Source organism: Mobula hypostoma, chromosome 8 (genome assembly GCF_963921235.1).
Source record: "Mobula hypostoma chromosome 8, sMobHyp1.1, whole genome shotgun sequence".
Taxonomy (NCBI): domain Eukaryota; kingdom Metazoa; phylum Chordata; class Chondrichthyes; order Myliobatiformes; family Myliobatidae; genus Mobula; species Mobula hypostoma.
This window is the reverse complement of record NC_086104.1, coordinates 63,791,472-63,811,327: the sequence shown is the minus strand read 5'-3', so window position 1 is coordinate 63,811,327 and position 19,856 is coordinate 63,791,472.

The window sequence follows — 19,856 nt, the reverse complement described above, 5'->3', positions numbered from 1 at the left end:
CTCATGAATTTGCTTGGGAAATGGTGGAATTAGGGACCACAGTGAATCACATAGATGGAGCCTTCATTGAGATGAGTTGCAATAGTTTCTTCAGCAAATATGCCAATCATACAAACCACGAGGAGGAGCATGTGTCCCCTGACACCTGCTTAGATGTAGTAAGATCATGGCCATTCTGATTGAAGCAAAGTTCCATTGGGTGTGGGTCTACTCTTGTGCAGTACTCCAAGGAATATGTTTGACTGGGATTCAGTACAAATGGGGCAAGGTTCTACTAGATTATGGTTTGTTGTTGCAATGTTCCATAGAGGTACACTCTGCTGGATTATACAAATCTTGATGTATGCTTCTACTGGACTTCAGTTCTGCAAAGGGTTTGGTTCAAAGTGCAGACGTAAAAGGCATTGAGCTATACTTCCTCCAATGGTCATTACCAACATAGATAAGACCATAAGATACAAGAGCAGAATTAGGCCATTTGGCCCATCGAGTCTGCTTCACCGTTTCATCACAGCTGATCCATTTTTCCCCTCAGCGCCAATCTCCTGTTTTTCCCCCATATCCATTCATGCCCTGAACAATCAAGAATCTATCAACCTCTGTCTTAAATATACAAAAAGACTTCGATCTCCCTGACTCCAAACTCAACTCTAAATGGCCTCTGGTCCAGTGACACTATTTTTGCCAACCGTGATTAGATCCAGATCCCAGATTCCATCATTGTCGATGTCAATTGCTATGAACCCAGATGCCATCAGACTGCAAATAGCGCAGCCACTCGCTTCGGCTCTAGCCTGGGCCTTGGCTGCCAACACCTTTATGCTGAGACTTTCCTTGCTGCTGCTGAGCTCTTGGGTTCACCTTCCCCACCACAACTCTCCAACCCCAGGACTCTCAGGTTCCACCATTGTTAGAGCAATTTTTGGGTCCAGCACATTTACACTTAGCAAATCATTTTGGCTACCAGTCTGCATATTGAATACCTATTGTGGATTTGATTATAATGCAGCTCCTTTCTTCTTTTTCAATATTTTTATTAATTTCTACATAGAAGAATACAGAGTCCAAGAAAATACATATTATAAAACAAAAGAAAAAATATAATACCAGATACATTATATTGAATCACACTAACTAACTCCTTACCCTATATTCATACAGATTAGATTAATTCATATGTTAGAATACGAACAATTTTATATTTAAAAAAATCTATACTCACTACCAAAGTCGAAGCTGTTTGGTAAAAAAAAAACCTTATCAGATAATAAAATATGCTATTAACCAGCTTCTGTACTTTAACGGGAAATCAAAGATTATGAAAATAATTTGAAAACAGCCCCCACAAATTTTGAAAATCTTGGTTAGATACAGAAATTGAACAATGAATCTTTTCTAAATTTAAGCATGCCATAACGTCCCATAACCACTAAACGTGGTTAGGCTGAACAGCATCCTTCCATTTAAAGCGGCTAGTGTGTGAGTGGGCCAGTGAAGGAGTGGAGCTTTGAGGCTTTGACTCGAGAGACTTCGACGGGAAGAGGCGGAGGACAAGCTAGCTCGCAGTTAGTTTTTACAATGTCTCCTGAGACGGTGATGTGCCTCTCATGTGAGATGTGACAGTGTTGGGGGAACGCCCCTCTCCCGCAGAGTCACATCTGCCAGAAGTGCATACGGCTGGGCGATCTGTAAGGAATCTGGAGCAGCAGCTGGATGACCTTCGACTCATAAGGGAGAATGAGGCAGTCATAGATGAGAGCCACAGGGAGGTAGTCACACCTAGGCTGTCAGAAGCAGGTCATTGGGTTACAGTCAGAGGGGGGAAAGTGAAGGTGAGCAGACAGGTAGTGCAGAGCACGCCTGTAGCCATTCCCCTGAATAATAAGTTTACCGTCCTGGATACTGTTGGCGGGGACGACCGACCAGGTGTGAGCCACGGTGGCAGGGCCTCCGGCACTGAGTCTGACCCTGTGGTGCAGAAGGGTGGGACGGAGAAGAGGAGAGCTATCGTCATTGGAGACTCTATAGTCAGGGGAGCAGACAGGAGATTTTGTGGACGTGAGAAGGACACCCGCATGGTTTGTTGCCTCCCCGGTGCCAGGGTCCGGGATGTCTCTGACCGGGTGCACGACATCCTGGTACGAGAGGGAAAGCAACCAGAAGTTGTGATATATGTTGGGACAACGACATAGGCAGGAAGAGGGATGAGGTCCTGAAGTGTGAGTTTCGGGAATTAGACAGAAGGCTGAAGAACAGGACCTCAAGGGTGGCGTTCTCAGGATTGCTGCCAGTGCTACGTGACAGTGATGGTAAGAATTGGAGGAGATGGCAGTTGAATGCGTGGCTGAGGAGTTGGTGCCGGGAGCAGGGTTTTAGATTTTTAGATCATCGGGATCTCTTCTGGGGAAGGTGGGACCTGTACAGTTTGGATGGGTTGCACCTGAACTCGAGGGGGAGCAATATCCTTGCAGGTAGGTTTGCTAGCATGGTTTGGGAGGGTTTAAACTAATTTGCGAGGGGGATGAGACACAGAGCGATAGAGCAGTGAAAGAAGTGCATGGAGTAAAGCCAGATCTAACATACAGAGAGGCTTTGAGGAAAGAGAAGCAGAATAAACGGTGTAAAGACAGTAAGGTAGAAGGGCTGAAATGTGTGTACCTCAATGCAAGAAGCATCAGGAACAAAGGTGATGAACTGAGAGCTTGGATACATACATGGAATTATGATGTAGTGGCCATTACAGAGACTTGGCTGGCACCAGGCCAGGAATGGATTCTCAATATTCCTGGATTTCAGTGCTTTAAAAGGGATAGAGAGGGCGGAAAAAGGGGAGGAGGGGTGGCATTACTGGTCAGGGATTTTATTACAGCTACAGAAAGGGTGGATAATGTAGCAGGATCCTCTTTTGAGTCAGTATGGGTGGAAGTCAGGAACAGGAAGGGAGCAGTTACTGTACTTGGGGTATTCTATAGGCCCCCTGGTAGCAGCAGCGATGCAGAGGAGCAGATTGGGAGGCAGATTTTGGAAAGGTGCAAAAATAACAGGGTTGTTATCATGGGTGACTTTAACTTCCCTAATATTGATTGGCACCTGATTAGTTCCAAGGGTTTAGATGAGGCAGAGTTTGTTAAGTGTGTCCAGGACGGATTCTTGTCACAGTATGTGGACAGGCCGACTAGGGGGAATGCCATACTAGATCTAGTACTAGGTAATGAACCGGGTCAGATCACAGATCTCTCAGTGGGTGAGCACCTGGGGGACAGTGACCACTGCTCCCTGGCCTTTAGCATTATCATGGAAAAGAATAGAATCAGAGAGGACAGGAAAATTTTTAATTGGGGAAGGGCAAATTATGAGGCTATAAGGCTAGAACTTGCGGGTGTGAATTGGGATGATATTTTTGCAGGGAAATGTACTATGGACTTGTGGTCGATGTTTAGAGATCTCTTGCAGGGATAAATTTGTCCCGGTGAGGAAGATAAGGAATGGTAGGGTGAGGGAACCATGGGTGACAAGTGAGGTGGAAAATCTAGTCAGGTGGAAGAAGGCAGCATACATGAGGTTTAGGAAGCAAGGATCAGATGGGTCTATTGAGGAATATAGGGAAGCAAGAAAGGAGCTTAAGAAGGGGCTGAGAAGAGCAAGAAGGGGGCATGAGAAGGCCTTGGCAAGTAGGGTAAAGGAAAACCCCAAGGCATTCTTCAATTATGTGAAGAACAAAAGGATGACAGGAGTGAAGGTAGGACTGATTAGAGATAAAGGTGGGAAGATGTGCCTGGAGGCTGTGGAAGTGAGTGAGGTCCTCAATGAATACTTCTCTTCGGTATTCACCAATGAGAGGGAACTTGATGATGTTGAGGACAATATGAGTGAGGTTGATGTTCTGGAACATGTCGATATTAAGGGAGAGGAGGTGTTGGAGTTGTTAAAATACATTAGGACAGATAAATCCCTGGGGCCTGACAGAATATTCCCCAGGCTGCTCCACGAGGCGAGAGAAGAGATTGCTGAGCCTCTGGCAAGGATCTTTATGTCCTCGTTGTCTACGGAAATGGTACTGGAGGATTGGAGGGAGGCGAATGTTGTCCCCTTGTTCAAAAAAGGTAGTAGGGATAGTCTGGGTAATTATAGACCAGTGAGCCTTACGTCTGTGGTGGGAAAGCTGTTGGAAAAGATTCTTAGAGATAGGATCTATAGGCATTTAGAGAATCATGGTTTGATCAGGGACAGTCAGCATGGCTTTGTGAAGGGCAGATCGTGTCTAACAAGCTTGATAGAGTTCTTTGAGGAGGTGACCAGGCATATAGATGAGGGTAGTGCAGTGGATGTGATCTACATGGATTTTAGTAAGGCATTTGACAGGGTTCCACACTGTAGGCTTATTCAGAAAGTCAGAAGGCATGGGATCCAGGGAAGTTTGTCCCGGTGTATTCAGAATTGGCTTGCCTGCAGAAGGCAGAGGGTGGTGGTGGAGGGAGTACATACAGATTGGAGGATTGTGGTGTCCCACAAGAATCTGTTCTGGGACCTCTACTTTTCACGATTTTTATTAACGATCTGGATGTCGGGGTAGAAGGGTGGGTTGGCAAGTTTGCAGACGACACAAAATTTGGTGGTGTTGTAGATAGTGTAGAGGATTGTCGAAGATTGCAGCGAGACATTGATAGGATGCAGAAGTGGGCTGAGAAGTGGCAGATGGCGTTCAACCCAGTGAAGTGTGAAGTGGTACACTTTGGAAGGACAAACTCCAAGGCAGAGTACAAAGTAAATGGCAGGATACTTGGTAGTGTGGAGGAGCAGAGGGATCTGGGGGTACATGTCCACAGATCCCTGAAAGTTGCCTCACAGGTGGATAGAGTAGTTAAGAAAGCTTATGGGGTGTTAGCTTTCATAAGTCGAGGGATAGAGTTTAAGAGTCGCGATGTAATGATGCAGCTCTATAAAACTCTGGTTAGGCCACACTTGGAGTACTGTGTCCAGTTCTGGTCACCTCACTATAGGAAGGATGTGGAAGCATTGGAAAGGGTACAGAGGAGATTTACCAGGATGCTGCCTGGTTTAGAGAGTATGCATTATGATCAGAGATTAAGGGAGCTAGGGCTTTACTCTTTGGAGAGAAGGAGGATGAGAAGAGACATGATAGAGGTATACAAGATAATAAGAGGAATAGATAGAGTGGATAGCCAGCGTCTCTTCCCCGGGGCACCATTGCTCAATACAAGAGGACATGGCTTTAAGGTAAGGGGTGGAAAGTTCAAGGGGGATATTAGAGGAAGGTGTTTTACTGAGAGAGTGGTTGGTGCGTGGAATGCACTGCCTGAGTCAGTGGTGGAGGCAGATACACTAGTGAAGTTTAAGAGACTACTAGACAGGTATATGGAGGAATTTAAGGTGGGGGGTTATATGGGAGGCAGGGTTTGAGGGTCGGCACAACATTGTGGGCTGAAGGGCCTGTACTGTACTGTACTATTCTATGTTCTATGTTCTTAAGCAAGAGCGCCCACCTAGCCGCAAGAGAGATAAAAGCCAGAATGTGCAGATCAGATGTCTTCAAAATGATATCTTTCCTTCCAACAATACCAAACAGGGCAGTCATAGGATTAGGCTTAATATTTACTTTAAAGAGTACAGAATAAGTTTGGAATACTTCTTTCCACTATTTTCCAAGACTTGGGCAGTCCAAAACATATGAATAAATGAAGCTTCTCCATTGTTACACCCATCACAGTGGGGAGATATATCCACATAAAAACGAGATAACTTATCCTTGGTCATATAAGCCCTATGAACCACTAAATTGTAGGAGGGAATGATGAACACATAACGATGAATATTAACCAGTTTAAAAGTTTTATTCCAAGTTTCTTCAGAAATTGAAGTCTGTAAATCTAGTTTCCAAAGATTTTTGATTTTGTCTAAAGAATCATTTCTCATTCCCATCAACATATCATAAATATTGGATATTGAACCATTATAAAAAGTTTTCATTTTAAGAATTTCATCTCATAAGTTCTTATCAGGACTATTAGAAAATGTATATAATTGAGATCTCAGAAAGTCTCTAATTTGTAAGTACCAAAAAAAATGGGTTTCTGTTAAACTATATTTAGTTGATAGTTGTTCGAATGAAGAAAGACTTCCTCCAACAAACAGATCCTGGAAACATGTAATGCCTAATCCACCCCATTGTTTAAAAAGAACATCAGTCATAGAAGGCTTACAAAAATAAAGAAAAATGGGACTAGAAAGGAAAATCTCAATAGACCAAAGTGTTTTCTAAATTGTATCCAAATCCTCAAAGTATATTTGACTACCACATTTTCAGTTATTTTAAAGGATAAAGGAAGTGAAGATCCCAAAAGAGAGATGATAGAAAATTTATTAACAGTTAGCTTCTAAAGAAACCCACCCTGGACAGTCCTCATGATTAAAATAATATAACCAAAACATAAGATTCCATATATTAGGGGCCCAGTAATAAAACCCAAAATTTGGTAAGGCTAAACCTCCATTCTTTTTAACTTTCTGGAGATGGACTTTATTCAATACAGCTCTGAATAAGTTCACAGACAGGCAGACGAGGAAACAGGGACTTAGATGATTGGTTGCATATGCATGAGTCCAAACAATATTCCATTGCACAGATACAACAGAGATTAAGACTTGTTTTGGGTGTGAAAATGGGAAGGTGTCAAGGCACTGGGGCAGGGATGCAATTGCAGACCCAGTACTGTGTACACAGTGATATTAATTAAGTAACAAATCCCGAGGTGCAAACGAAGTCCGCATCAAAGTTCAGGCAGAAATCAAAACTTCCAGTGAAATCCAAAAACCAGAATCAGGAAACAGGCAGAGCCAATATTCAGATGGACAGAGTACAGATATGAATGCTGGAAAGGCTCAGGAAAATTCACTGGCACAATCTGACAACAAACAGGTGAAAACAAAGGACTGAAATACACTGAGCAATAAACAGAGAAGCAGATGATAGGTGGAGCACAATGAGACACAGGTGGCAGCAATACAGGTAATAATGAGAAACAGGTGAGAGACAGAGTACTCAGTAATACAGGGGCCGGAGTAGAGCAGGAGTGGGGACAGGAGCACATGGAGCATGAAAACAAACAAGAGCACATGGCAATACAAAACCACAGCCCGACAGCTAGGGAGAAAACACACAAAAAGACGAAGTTCAACTGGAGATACTGACAGTACCACCCCATGGATGCCTCCTGGCATTGCGGCAGGTACAGCTGGGTCCTGGATGTTATGGGCGGGGACCCAGCACCTCTTCTCAGGACCTTAGCCCTCTCAGTCCACAGGCTACTGGAGGCCACGGCCCCGGCAACAAACATCCAGCAGTTGACACACAGTGGGGGAGGGAGGGTTTGGGGACAGGTCAAAAGGGGTGGCTCGTGAAAGGCTTGACACAGAACACATGGAAGGTGGATGAATGCGGCAGAGAGTGGAGGGGAGCTTGAGATGGACAGCAGCAGGGCTGATGACTTTAGCAATGGGAAAGGGGCTGATGAAGTGAGGGACAAGCTTGCAGGAGTCCACTTGAGGGGCAGGTCTCGGGTTGAAAGCCACACACGCTGTCCCTGGTGGCAAAGTGGGGCCTTGGAGCGATGGCCGTCAGCTTGACACTTGATCCTAGCAGAGGCACGGAGAAGGGCAGAGGGAGTGCACCTCCAAGTCCGCTGACAATGGCGGATGAATGCCTCGGCAGATGGAACGCCAACCTCCTCCTCCTGGGCAGGAAACAGTGGAGGTTGGTAGCCAAGGCAGCACTTGAAAGGGGACAGACCGGTGGATGAGAACAGATGAGAGTTTATGGTGTACTCGGCTCAGGGTAGCTGCTGACTCCACACGGAGGGGTTCTGGGAGACCAGACACCGCAATACTGTCTCTAGCTGTTGATTGGCTCACTCGGTCTGGCTATTGGTCTGTGGGTAGAATCCTGAAGACAGACACAGAGGCATCCAGAAGATTACAGAATGCCCTCCAGAAGCTGGATGTGAATTGAGAGCCCCTGTCTGACAACATCTACAGATAAACCATATAATTTAAAAACATGCAGTACTAGTAATTTGGCTGTTTCTTTGGCAGAGGCGAGTTTAGGTAAAGGAATGAAGTGTACATACTTGGAAAAACAATCAACTACTGTTAGAATAGTGGTGTTACCATCTGATTGCAGAACACCAGTGACAAAATCCAGGGCAATGTGGGACCAGGGTCTCTTGGGGATAGACAGGAGTTGTAACAGACCAGCGGGTGACTGGTTCAAGTTCTTGCCTTGAGCACAGACCAGGCAGGCTGGGACAAAGTTGCAGATGTCATCTCCCGTGGAGGGCCACCAGAACTGCCAACTGATGAAGGCCTGAGTACGCTTGGTTCCAGGGTGACAGGATAACCAGGAAGAATGACCCCACTGCAATAACTGTGAGCAAAGAGAGCTAGAGACATAAACACGGTTAGTGGAGCATTGACTAGGGGCTGCCTCACTCTGTTGAGCAACTTGCACAATGGATTTGATGTCCCATTGCGCTGCACCCATGAGACACTGAGCAGGGAGGGTGACCTTGGGTACCTCAGGGGTCTCAGAGGAAGGAAATCTTCAGGAGAGGGCATCAGGTTTCCCCATTCTTGGAACCAGAGCAGAAGGACAGAGTAAAATTGAATCTTGAGAAAATCAGGGACCAATGAGCTTGAAGGGAGTTGAGACGCTTCACCGTACAGATATATTCCAGATTCTTGTGATCAGTCCAGACTAAGAATGGCACCTTGGCTCCCTCCAGCCAATGCCTCCATTCCTCCAGAGCTAGCTTCACAGCCAGCAGCTCCTGGTTTCTGACATTATATTCGCTCCGTGGAAGTGAGGCGCTGAGAGAAGGCGGCGCAGGGGTGTAGCTTCTCAACCTTGGCCGAACGCTGAGAGAGAACAGCTCCTACACCAATATCAGACGCATCCACCTGCACAATGAACTGCCGGTCGGTGTTGGGTTGAATCAGGATGGGGTGGAGGTGAAACGTTCCTTCAGGTCAGAGAATGCTTTTTCAGCAGCAGGGGACCAGGAGAATCTGACAGCTGGTGAGGTAAGAGCAGTGAGTGGTGCAGCCAGTGCACTGTAATTTCTGAAAAAGTGGCGATAGCAGTTAGCAAAGCCCAAAAAACGTTGCAAATCCCAACGAGTCGAGAATTGGGGCCATTTGACCACAGCCTTGACCTTCTGTAGGTCCATCCGAATGGAACCACCTGAAATTACATACCCCAGGAAGGAGAATGTATTGCAATGAAACTCTCATTTCTCAGCTGTCACCAAGAGCTGGTTCTCCAGAAGGCACTGGAGAACTCTGCAGATGTGACCTGTGTGTTCAGCAAGGGACTTCGAAAAAAAATCAAAACGTCGTTGAAATACACAAAAACAAATTGGTTCAGCATGTCCCTGAGAACGTCATTTACCAGGGCTTGAAAGATGGAGGGGGCATTGGTAAGACCGAATGGCATGACCAGATACTCGTAATGGCCTGAGGTGGTGTTGAAGGCAGTCTTCCACTCGTCCCCTTCACAGATGCATACAAGATATTAGGCATAACAGAGATCAAGCTTGGTGAAAACTGAAGCTCCTTGCAGCAGTTCAAACGCCAAGGTCATGAACAGAAGAGGATAATGGTTCTTAACAGTGACTTCATTCCGTCCCCGGTAATCAATGCCTGGGCACAAGGAGCCGTCCTTCTTTTCAACAAAGATAAACCGGCACCAGCAGGGGAGGAAGACGGCCGGATGATGCCTGCAGCCAGAGACTCTTGAATGTACTTATTCATGGCTTCTGTTTCAGGTACGGACAGGAAATACAGGCAGCCCCTTGGGAGAAATGTGCCAGGCAAGAGGTCAATGGCACAATCATATGGACAATGAGTCAATAGGGAAGTGGCCCGGGACTTGCTGAACATAGCCTTAAGGTCCATGTACTCAGGGGGGATGGCAAAAAGGTCCAGAAATTCCTTGGGGGGACCTGGGCTTAGAGACAAGGGGATCTGAGCATGACGGAGTCAGTGGGAGTGACAGAATGGGCTCCAACCTACAATCTTGCGACTGAGCCAGTCAATGTGGGGGTTGTGTTTAACTATCTAGGGATGGCCCAGGACAATGGGAGCTTGAGGAATGTCAATAACATAAAGGGTTAACTGTTCATGATGGTTGCCGGATAAACTGAGACTCACCGTGGCTGTGACATGGGTGATGTTAACCAGTCTCTGACTGTTCAAGGCGTTGGCCATTAATGGTGACTGGAGAGCAAACGTGGGTAGTCCCCACTGTGCAGCCAAGCCAAAATCGATAAAACACACTCCCCCACACACCAGAATCAACCAAGATGAAGACTGCTTGCCGTTAGATGCCCCACTCCAGAGAAGCAGGTAGCAGAGTGAGTAGTGTCGAGGAGAGCCGGACAGGGGTCATGCTCACCAGTACTCCTCGTCCTACTTGGCTTTTACTGGGCAGGTGGAGATGAAGTGGTCAGGTTGGCCACAGCACAGACAGGAACAGGTGCTAATTCTCCTTTGTCTTTCAGTTGGCATCAGGCAGTTACAGTCAACCTTCATAGCTTCAGGCTCTGGAATGGGAATTGTAGATGGGGGCAAATGGCAGGGCAATGTAGACTGATGAGAAGCTTGGAACTCAGTGCCCCAGGGACCCTCTTGAACCCCTCCCTCTGCGGCATTGCCGACGGTGAACATCAATGCAGATGGCCAAATCCATCAGGGCTTCAAAGGTGGCAGGAAGGTCCTGGGTGACCAGTTCATCTTTGATGTCTTCAGGGAGACTGTTCAGGAAGGTGTCGTACTGTGCCTCTGAGTTCCAGCCGCTGGAGGTGGCTTGGGTCCGGAGCTCTATGGCATAATCTGACAGATCTGCGCCTCTGGTGCATGTGCAGCATTTCACAGGCAGCCTCTCTCCCATGTTTGGAGCAATCAAACACTTTTCTCATCTCCTCGGAAAATAACTGAAAACTGATGCAGAAAGGGGACCCTGCCTCCCAGACAGCTGTTCCCCATTCCCTTGCTCGACCGGACAGTTGGGTGATGACGTAGGCCGCCTTGGCTCGATCAGTCGGAAATGTTGTTGGTTGCAATTGAGAAATGAGCATACACTGGGAAAGAAAAGAGCGGCAGGTACTGGGCTCACCTGAGTACTTTTCTAGAGGAGGCAGATGGGTCTCTTGGACAGGAGGAGTAAGCAACAATGTGGAAGGCAGGGCAAAAGATGCAGTCATAGACTGTTGATGGCTGCTCTGGGACAGCTGGAGTGACTGAGTCTGGGCCACAAAATTGGCTACATTGGCAGAAAATGACTCTACTGCCCTGAACACAGAGTCCAGCTGGTTCTGGTGTCTCCCCAGCATCACCCCCTGTTGTTCCAGGGCAGGTGACCAGGGTCTGCTGGATCTATTGTGGCCAGATTATACTATCAGGACGCTGGAGCAGGGATCCAATCGCAGACCCAGTACTGTGCACACAGTGAGATTAATTGAGTATCATATCCCGAGGTGCAAACAAAGTCGGCGTCAAAGTTCAGGCAGTGATCAAAACTTCCAGAGAAACCCAAAAACCAGAATCAGGAAACAGGCCAAGTCAATATTCAGATGGACAGAGTACAGATACAAAAGCTAGAAGGGCTCAGGAAGATTCACTGACACAATCTGGCAACAAACAGGTGAAAACACAGGACTGAAATACACTGAGCAATAAACAAAGAGGCAGATGATAGGTGGAGCACAATGAGACACAGGTGGCAGCAACACGGATAATAATGAGAAACAGATGAGAGACAGCGTACTCAGTAATACAGGGTCCGGAGCAGAGCAGGAGTGGGGACAGGAGCACATGGCAATACAAAACCACAGACTGACAGCTAGGGGGATAACACACAAAAAGACAACTGGAGATACTGAAAGAAGATCATAAATACACTTTTGTTTGAATCGTCTTGAGCTTTCTTTGATCTTTAGCATATAAAATGTGTGTAGTGCTGGGCATAGGCAGACCTCTCCACCAAATGCGTCTCCATATGATGCCTGTTCTACCTCGTTTTGACGAATAGAAAAGATGCTTCGTGTCTATCAGTACTTTTCTCCAGTGACTTCCTTCACACAACACCAACCGTCACCTTTTGGGTCCTCAGAGCCTTCATCTTCCTCCCACCACACCTTCCCTGGACACCCCAACCCTCCCCTATCCTCTGGTGCCACCAACTTTCTTCCCTCCTCTGATCCCATTTCCCTCCAACCCTCCCCTCCCTGAGGTGGAAAGTTTGGTCCTCAGCAAGGGCCTTACCTTTGACCCCTTTCCCTGCATCTCAGTGAGTTCATGCCAGCAACAACAGTAAGCTCTTCTTCCATTGCCTCCATCTCCAAGCCCTCTTCTTTGGCAAGAATTCCCCTTCCTGCACTGATAACCCTCATTTCCAACCCTCATTTCCAACCCTCTTCGTCTTCTTCAACACCTGGCTTTGAATCTGCCTGCTTTGAATCTTTTCATCTTGAATTGCCAACGAGAAATCAACCGTCTTCACTTCAGCCCTCCTCTCTCCTCCTTGAACTTTACCCCTTCTGAACATACTGCCCTTCACTCCCTCCACACCCATCCCAACCTTACTATCAAATCCACCGAGGCTAGGCAGCAACTATCATACGTCTCCTCATACCTACCCTTTGAAAAGGACCCCACTCCAGATCATCAGAAAATTGTCTGCTCACTGACCTCATCAAGTCTGGAGAACTCACATCCACTGCCACCAAACTCAGAGTTCCCTTGCGTTGCACTGCTCACTTCTATATCCTACTCAAGATCCACAATGTTGATTGTCTGGGTAGGCCTATTGTCTCTGCCTGCTCCTGCCCCACTGAGCACACATCCTCATACCTCAGCTTCATTCTATCGTCCTTGGTTCATTCCCTTCCCACCTACATCTGCAACACTTCTCATGCTCTTGATCTCCTCAATAATGTTCAATCCTCTGGCCCTGACTGCCTCATTTTCACCATGGATTTCCAGTTCCCATACACTTCTATTCCCCCATTAAGAAGGCCTTAAAGCTCTCCGCTTCTTTCTCAATAGAAGAACCAACCAGATCCCCTCCACCACTGTTCTTCCCTCACTGAACTGGTCCTCACCTTCAGCAATTCTTCCTTTGGCCCCTTCCACTTTCTCCAGACTCGAGGGGTAGCCATGGACACCCACACGGACCACAGCTATGGCTGCTTTTTCATTAGCTATGTAAAACAGTCCACGTTCCCCAACTCTTCTTCTGTTAAACTGATGACTGCATTGGTGCTGCTTTATATGCCTATGCTGTGCTCATCAATTTCATCAACTTTAACTCTAATTTCTACCCTGCCTTTCTCTTCCTTCCCCTTTCTCAGTCGCTCTGGAGACAAATCGTTGACTGACATCTTTTCTAAACCTACCGATTCCCATGGTTATCTTAACTATACCTATTCCTGCCCTGTCTCCTGTAAAGATGCTATCCCCTTTTCTCAGTTCCTTTGTCTCTGCTGCATTTGTTCCCAGGATGTGGCTTTGCTTTCCCAGACCTCAGAGATGTCCTTCTTCTTCAAGCAAAGAGGTTTCCCTTCCCCACCATTGATGCTGCCATCACCCACATCTCCTCCATTTACTGAACATCCTGCTCACCACATCTTCCCACCACCTTAACAGTGACAGAATTCCTCCTGTCCTTGCCTAACACCCCATGAGCCTCTGCATCCATAACTTCTGCCATCCCCAAAAGGATCCTACTACCAAACATATCTTTACCTTCCCCCTCTCTCTGCTATCCACAGGGATCACTCCCTCCATGATTCCTTTGTCTATTCATCCCTCCCCACTAATTTCCCTCCCGGAATTTATCCCTGCAAGCAGCAAAAGTGCTACACCTGTCCATTCACCTCCTCCCTCACCTCTATTCAGGGTCCCAAACAGACCTTCCAGTTGCTTCTAATGCAGCCTCCTCTACATTCGTGAGACCTGTTGCAAATCGGGGAAACACTTTGTTGAGCACCTCTGCTCCATCTGCCAAAAACAGTCGTTCCCTGTCGCCAAACATTCTAGTTCCCATTCTGATTCTGACATGTCAGCCCATAATCTCCTCTTATGCCACGATGAGGCCACCCACAGGGTGGAGAAGCGATACGTTGCATTCCATCAACTTGATGGCATGAACATTGATCTCTCCTTCCGGTAAAAAACAGTTCCCTCCCATCTTCTTCTATTCCCCACTCTGTCCTCTTAGCTTTTTCTCACCTGCCTATCACCTCCCCTGGGTCTCTTTCTCCTTCCCTTTCTCCTATGGTCCACTCTGCTCTCCTATCAGATTCCTTCCACTCTAGCCCTTTACTTTCCCATCCACCTGGCTACACCTATCACCTAGCTATCCTCCTTCCCCTACCTCCACCTTTAAATTCTGATTTCTTCCCCCTTCCTCTCCAGTCCTAAAGAAGAGTCTCAGTCCAAAACATTGACTGTTTATTCATTACCATAGACACTGCCTGACTTGCTGAGTTCCTCCAGTGTGTTGCTGTAGTTGGAATCAAACCTTTTTTTTTATTAAATGCAATCGTGAATAATAACCAGATCAGAAATGCTGATCAACTCAATTAGTTCCCAAAGAAAACTCTGATCAGCCAATCAGATGGTTTACTGCTGCCAAACGATAGAACACAAAAAAATCATTTGTACAATTAAAAAATAGTAGAAATACTGGAGTCATGATGATCATGATGAACTCTGCTGGAGAGAGACATTTATACACATGCTGTCCTCCATAATTCAAAGAGATTGAAGGATAAGGTTGCAGGGTGACAAAATGTGACAGGGGCACTTGGAACTAAAAACTAATCCCTACCAGGAGAAAACAGCACCTAGTGGACAGAAAGTTGGTTATGGTGTTTGGAGGTCAAACATCTCAGCCACTGGACATCTCGGCAGGAATGATCGGGATAGTGTCTTGGTCCAACCTTCTTCAACTGATTCATTGATGATTTCCCTTCAGTCATAAGGTCAGAAGTGATGGTGTTTGATGATTGTTGCACAATATTCATGAAACAGCCCACTTCCAAATGCAGCAAGCTCTCGACAAGATCCAGGTTTGGACTAACAGGGGGCAATATAACATCCAGCTACAGAAGTGCCATTCAATCACAATATCCAGCTATTATCCCTGATATTCATTACCAATGCTATCACTGAATCTCCCATACCCCCAGACACAATTAACCATTGACCAGCAACTGAACTGAGGATTCTGTAATGGAAGGGTGCTGATGCTTTAAGCAATGGGTTGCATCCGTACACTGCATGTTAAAATCTGACAGTTTAACACTCGCAATTTAAAAGACATACCTATTACCACTTAATGAAAAATAGATATGGCTGCTTCTTGATTGCCAAGAAATTGCTCCATATAAACACAGTTACAACACACTGCAATCTATTTACTGGAGAGAAGTGGCCTGTGCAATTCTAATTGTAGCCCCCGCCCCCCCCCCCCGGCCAGCCTCGGGGTCGCTCAGCTCGCTGTTGTCTAGGAAAACAGCCCTCGGACCCGCCAAACTGGGTAATTAGTTTGTGTGGATGCTGTGTGATGTACCCCACCCTGCCCAAATAACAGACAATACATCAGATATGACTAAATGAATTACAGCTTATAGATATTACTGGAACTATATAATTAATAGAGATAAAATAGAAAAGGAAAATAAAAGGTGCCACACTTATCAAAATTCAATCTCCTCGTGCACAAACAGTTGGAGCTCAGGACCCTCCTTCTTCACCCTGTGTGTCCCCTCGGATCACCTTCACCTGCCGCCTGGGACCAACAATGGTGGTTGACCAGACGCTCCACACGAGTCCGTCTCCGTCTCCTCTCCTCGCCGAACTCCCTGGACCTCGGACTCCTGCTCGGGGTCAGACCCTATTAGCTGACTCACAGCACCTTGTCCATCCTCTCTCTCTCTCTCTTTCTCGTGCCTTCTGTCCCAAAATCCGCACATCACAATAACTTACAGACACACAGAAAGAATAACATCTATCCCAATTGGTTCGTTCATCCTCTTATCAATAACATAATCCAAACAAATTGCTAGCAGGAGGACTTTCTCAGCAGTTAACATAACAAAGAAGCCATCTCAATTATAACATAACAAAGAAGCCATTTTAATTAGCCGACGCTGTAACATAAAAGAAGAAACCCCTTACATATTGAATACAACAACATGGCTTACCTACCATCTTGCCCAACTAGTTGTAGGAGTATGGGGACCAAGGATAGTGATTTTGTTTTGCCACCCAATCTCATCAACATCCTTCATAATAATCACACATAATATTAATAATGTAAAGTCTTTTCTTCTCCTGCTTCTTTTCATGGTTTATGTTCACAGTGCCAGATGTGGCCTAATTAAAAGCTTTTATAGAGGAGTTGCTGTAGCTACCAGAAGATTTTTTTTCTCTCATACACTCTCCATATGTGAAGAAAAAAAATATCCAGAGCACTGGTGGCAGAAGACATGATAATGCTGCTGTTTTCACAGAAGTCAGCAAATCTGGGAAACTGTCTGGATTAACTGGCTCACACATTTAGATTCAATGTATCTGTAACTGTTATTGTTCAGCTTAGGGTCATTGACAAGAAGGTTTGTTCACTGTATACCTCCAGTTTCTGAATGTTTTCCTTTCTCTTAGATTTGTATTTTACTGCTTGATCTTTATCATATTAATTGGACATGCCTGTATAATCAAATACATCAATGATATATTTAAAATGTAATTATGAAAAATTCAAAGCTATAGTTTTCATCATTATTCATCATTAGCTACTTAGTCATTTATACATAAAAGCTTACAGAAATGTCAGCACTTCAGGAAAATCACATATGTTTTTATCGAGTAATAATAACTTTTATATCTGATCATAAGACTGCTTACCTTATACATGCCAAATAGCCTTGTCAGAAAAGTTCAAAAGGTTTAAAAATTACTATAAATTGGGGAAAAAAATCAAGAACATTTTTTTTCTAACCCCCAAAGTATCATAAATTAGCTCAAGCAGACTTTGAAAGTAATTTACCTTGTTTTGTACCTAACTCTTAATATGAGAAAATGTTCCAACCCAGCATGGACATTCTTCCCTCAGTTAGAATACTGTTTTCAGTTCACTGTGCAGATACCATAAGACACATTTTATTCCTACTACCAAAATCAGTTTTATCTGGTCTCAGTTTTTATTCTAGTTTTTAATTAGGCTACATCTGGCACTGTGGATATGGAATTACTGTTTTCAAAATGGGTGTGCATTTTAAATATAATACAATAAATTATAAAGGGAAATCATACTAAAGCCTGTTACATTTGTCCAATAATAGAAAATCAAATGGAAACACTTAAAGTTAATAAATCAGTTTATTTTGTGTCTTAGGGGTTCATGCATGTAGAGATCCACAGATTTTCATTCACTCCATTGATTTTCTTAAAAATGAGCCATCGCATTCAACCTACATAATCATAGATAATAACTTAATTTTATGCAAACAGTAATTAGTGCAAGTATGAGTCACACAAAGCTATTGTGACCATTTTCATAGAAACATAGAAACATAGAAAATAGGTGCAGGAGTAGGCCATTCGGCCCTTCGAGCCTGCACCGCCATTTATTATGATCATGGCTGATCATCCAACTCAGAACCCAGCCTTCCCTCCATACCCCGTGACCCCTGTAGCCACAAGGGCCATATCTAACTTCCTTTTAAACATAGCTAATGAACTGGCCTCAACAGTTTGCTGTGGCAGAGAATTCCACAGATTCACCACTCTCTGTGTGAAGAAGTTTTTCCTAACCTCGGTCCTAAAAGGCTTCCCCTCTATCCTCAAACTGTGACCCCTCGTTCTAGACCTCCCCAACATCGGGAACAATCTTCCCGCATCTAGCCTGTCCAATCCCTTTAGGATCTTATACGTTTCAATCAGATCCCCCCTCAATCTTCTAAATTCCAACGAGTACAAGCCCAGTTCATCCAGTCTTTCTTCATATGAAAGACCTGCCATCCCAGGAATCAATCTGGTGAACCTTCTTTGTACTCCCTCTATGGCAAGGATGTCTTTCCTCAGATTAGGGGACCAAAACTGCACACAATACTCCAGGTGTGGTCTCACCAAGGCCTTGTACAACTGCAGTAGTACCTCCCTGCTCCTGTACTCGAATCCTCTCGCTATAAATGCCAGCATACCGTTCGCCTTTTTCACCGCCTGCTGTACCTGCATGCCCACTTTCAATGACTGGTGTATAATGACACCCAGGTCTCGTTGCACCTCCCCTTTTCCTAATCGGCCACCATTCAGATAATAATCTGTTTTCCTATTTTTGCCACCAAAGTGGATAACTTCACATTTATCCACATTAAATTGCATCTGCCATGAGTTTGCCCACTCACCCAACCTATCCAAGTCACCCTGCATCCTCTTAGCATCCTCCTCACTGCTAACACTGCCACCCAGCTTCGTGTCATCCGCAAACTTGGAGATGCTGCATTTAATTCCCTCATCCAAGTCATTAATATATATTGTAAACAACTGGGGTCCCAGCACTGAGCCTTGCGGTACCCCACTAGTCACCGCCTGCCATTCTGAAAAGGTCCCGTTTATTCCCACTCTTTGCTTCCTGTCTGCTAACCAATTCTCCACCCACACCAATACCTTACCCCCAATACCATGTGCTTTAAGTTTGCACACTAATCTCCTGTGTGGGACCTTGTCAAAAGCCTTTTGAAAATCCAAATATACCACATCCACTGGTTCTCCCCTATCCACTCTACTAGTTACATCCTCAAAAAATTCTATGAGATTCGTCAGACATGATTTTCCTTTCACAAATCCATGCTGACTTTGTCCGATCATTTCACCGCTTTCCAAATGTGCTGTTATCACATCCTTGATAACTGACTCCAGCAGTTTCCCCACCACCGACGTTAGGCTAACCGGCCTATAATTCCCCGGTTTCTCTCTCCCTCCTTTTTTAAAAAGTGGGGTTACATTAGCCACCCTCCAATCCTCAGGAACTAGTCCAGAATCTAACGAGTTTTGAAAAATTATCACTAATGCATCCACTATTTCTTGGGCCACTTCCTTAAGCACTCTGGGATGCAGACCATCTGGCCCTGGGGATTTATCTGCCTTCAATCCCTTCAATTTACCTAACACCACTTCCCTACTAACATGTATTTCGCTCAGTTCCTCCATCTCACTGGACCCTCTGTCCCTTACTATTTCTGGAAGATTATTTATGTCCTCCTTAGTGAAGACAGAACCAAAGTAATTATTCAATTGGTCTGCCATGTCCTTGCTCCCCATAATCAATTCACCTGTTTCTGTTTGCAGGGGACCTACATTTGTCTTTATCAGTCTTTTCCTTTTTACATATCTATAAAAGCTTTTACAGTCCGTTTTTATGTTCTCTGCCAGTTTTCTCTCATAATCTTTTTTCCCCTTCCTAATTAAGCCCTTTGTCCTCCTCTGCTGAACTCTGAATTTCTCCCAGTCCTCAGGTGAGCCACTTTCTCTGGCTAATTTGTATGCTACTTCTTTGGAATTGATACTATCCCTAATTTCTCTTGTCAGCCACGGGTGCACTACCTTCCTTGATTTATTCTTTTGCCAAACTGGGATGAACAATTGTTGTAGTTCATCCATGCAACCTTTAAATGCCTGCCATTGCATATCCACCGTCAATCCTTGAAGTGTCATTTGCCAGTCTATCTTAGCTAATTCATGTCTCATACCTTCAAAGTTACCCCTCTTTAAGT